Raw genomic sequence first — 2,872 nt, 5'->3', positions numbered from 1 at the left:
AATACAAGTAAAATCTTAACGAGATACAAACGCAATTAAAGTGCAAACTCAACTATATTCAGGTTAAAATTGACTGCCTTTTTATAAGAGAATGCAAAATAGAATATAGTTAGAAGTCAAAGTCAATTAAAATTGAATACATTCTGAAAAGAGAATGAGAAACAAAGTTAGTGGCAGCGCTCAGCCATGCGAATATCTACTTTCGTTGGAAGTAAAAGGAAAGTAAAATTTCCCCTTGGCCGATCACTGCCATTGCCAAACTTACCCCAGGCCTCCAAACCAATAACCCCCATAAGCCCATGCGTTTGTTCCTATCCGCCATGTTTGCCAGACAAACATGTCTGACTCTACCTGGAAGGAGGACGATAATTTAAAACAAGCCACGAGCAAGCTTGTTCAGCAAGTACTCCAAAGGATCGAGACGCAGGACTTCCTCAAACGTGATTTCCCAGCGTAGCCTTGGAGCATGAGAACTCTCGACTCTCGATAGGCGACTTTCTCACTTTGATATTTTCTGTAACAACAAAAGTGTTGAGGTTTAAGACGTAGAGAAAGCAGTGGAAAACGAATTGAAAGGCCCTGGTAAGCTTTTAGGTTACCGGGCTATGTACAGAGAACTCCGCCAAGAGTATGGCATACATGTAACTAGAGACCAAGTGTACGTCATGTCTGACTTGGACTCAGAGGGTCTTGAAGCACGCGGCGGCATTAGGGCAAAGAAATAAAGACAGAAAGGAAATTTTACTACAAGGGGATCAAACTGGGCTCACTCGTTAGACGGCCATGATACAATTATGGGATACCAAAATTCGACATTCCCATTGGCTATGTATGGCTTCCTTGATTTAGCAAGTAGGAAACTCCTTTGGTTGCGAGTCTGGACATCGAACTGTAATCCCAAAGTGGTTGGCCATGGTATCTCGATTATCTTTACGAGACAAGAGTGATGGCTGCAATGCTGAGAGTAGACAGGTGTACAGAAACGGGGGTCATGGTTACCATCCATTCCTTCTTACGAAGACATCATGGTGACATGGACCCAAGTGACACTGTCGTTTATGGACCGTCAACTGAAAACCAGGTAACTTAGTTACTAAATAAAATGTACATGGAGCCACTTTGAAAGTTTATTGTAGCTTTGAAATGAATTATTGCGAGAAGGCAAAAAATTTGCTCAGTCCGTTGATGATGATCTCCTGTCGGGGTAGAAAGGGGAGGAGGACAGATGTTTAGTCATTACAATGTCATTTCTGGCATGGACTGCATGCACACATTATAAGGCCCGGTACATGCAAAAAAGGCCATCTCGAATTGCCTTTTTTAAAACTATTTACGGCTATAATCAAGTGTATTATCGTTTATCTCGTAGTGTACAGTGCAGTCATTTGAGATGTAGAACGTAACGTTTCGACTGCTTACATTTACAACTTGTAAAACAAGGTGGGTTCTGTAGCTATGCAGTCCTCAGATCCATGTTGTAACACTCAGGTTAATGCTGGGAACATTCCAGGTCAACATAATTGTGTTTTCCGCCCAGTTATTACAGTTATCTAATTGACTTTTATGATAGTTCTTGCTTTTATTTCAATGATAGATTGAGAGATGGTGGAGAGATTTACAAGAGCGCAAGGAGAAATACTACAAAGGTCATTTCTGTTGGCTCAAGGACCGAGGCCATTATGATTCACATGATGATAAAGACAAGTTGATTCACTATGCATTTCCTTAGCGTATTCACAGTGAAACCTGTATTAAGGGGACCCCATATATATTAAGGGGGCACCCTGTGTTAAGTGGACTCTGCAGCATTCCCCGAAGGTGTCCGCTTAATACAGGTTTCACTGTATTACTTTTACAGGTTTCACTTTCACCTACACTTTAGAGATTGGGCTCCATCTATTTCCCCAATCTTTTACCCAGAGGGCGGGAAGATGAGACACCCTGGGAACTTCCTCTGTTTTTGTGTACCTGGTAACAGTCAATTCAACAGAATAGTACGAATGAACTGAAAAAAATAATAATAATCAAAAAACAAGCCAGCTCTAGTACATATAAATTAGGTTTGTCCCTGAAAAGCCAAGGTTTAGTTTCAAGACAAAGAAAACCATTCATGTAGCATGATTGATTGGGAAATGTTAAACTTTTTTTAGTTAGCTTGACACAAAACAGCCTGTGTTGTAGCCCTGCGACATGTTTATTTTGTTGTGTTCCTGTCCAATCGTATAGGATGCTTCTTGCATTCATCATGATACCACTAATACAGAAAGATCTGGATGTCTTCAGAGAGTCAGTTTGGAACACCCATAGGAAATGTGCACAGAAGGACACGATTCTTCCAGATGGCATTCCAAACCCCATGTACAGTTTCCCTCAACAGTTTCCTGTTTTGGTAATTTTCTCTTTAATTTTTCATTTGCATTACATTTCAGAGGAACAGCTCAAGAGGCAGCTACTCAGTCTGGAGTGCTGAATGTTCCTGATGATTTTCTGCAGCCCGAATTTAGAGCAGAATGCGAGCGTGTTTTGCCAGATAGTAAAACGACGAGACCCTATGAATGCAGGGATGCATACATTTACTTGAAAAGTAACTTTCCAGCTGTAATTGTCAGTACTGTAGTCACTACCAGTATTTAGGGTTGCTCTGAGCTTGTAATGGCACAGATAGAGGATACTTCTACTAGTCAATAACGTTACATAAAATGTGTGTTTAATTTCAAGATAGATGTGACAAAAATTACTTCCGGTAAAGAAAATAATCTCTTAAGCATTGTCTGCATATTAATGTTTTTTATTGACCAACAACAACTGAACATATTATACCATAATATTAACTATATAACGTTTCAATCAGTAAACTTTACAATGTTGTTTC

General features: G+C 39.9%; 1 pseudogene; it reads left to right on the top strand.

The window, feature by feature from the left end:
* Positions 1-337: 337 nt before the first annotated feature.
* LOC137977183 (uncharacterized) lies at positions 338-2,634 on the top strand (annotated as a pseudogene).
* Positions 2,635-2,872: the final 238 nt, after the last annotated feature.

Source organism: Montipora foliosa, chromosome 11 (assembly GCF_036669935.1).
Source record: "Montipora foliosa isolate CH-2021 chromosome 11, ASM3666993v2, whole genome shotgun sequence".
In the NCBI taxonomy this organism is placed as follows: Eukaryota; Metazoa; Cnidaria; class Anthozoa; order Scleractinia; family Acroporidae; genus Montipora; species Montipora foliosa.
Note: the sequence above shows the minus strand (reverse complement) of the source record. Positions and strands in the feature narration are given on the sequence as shown.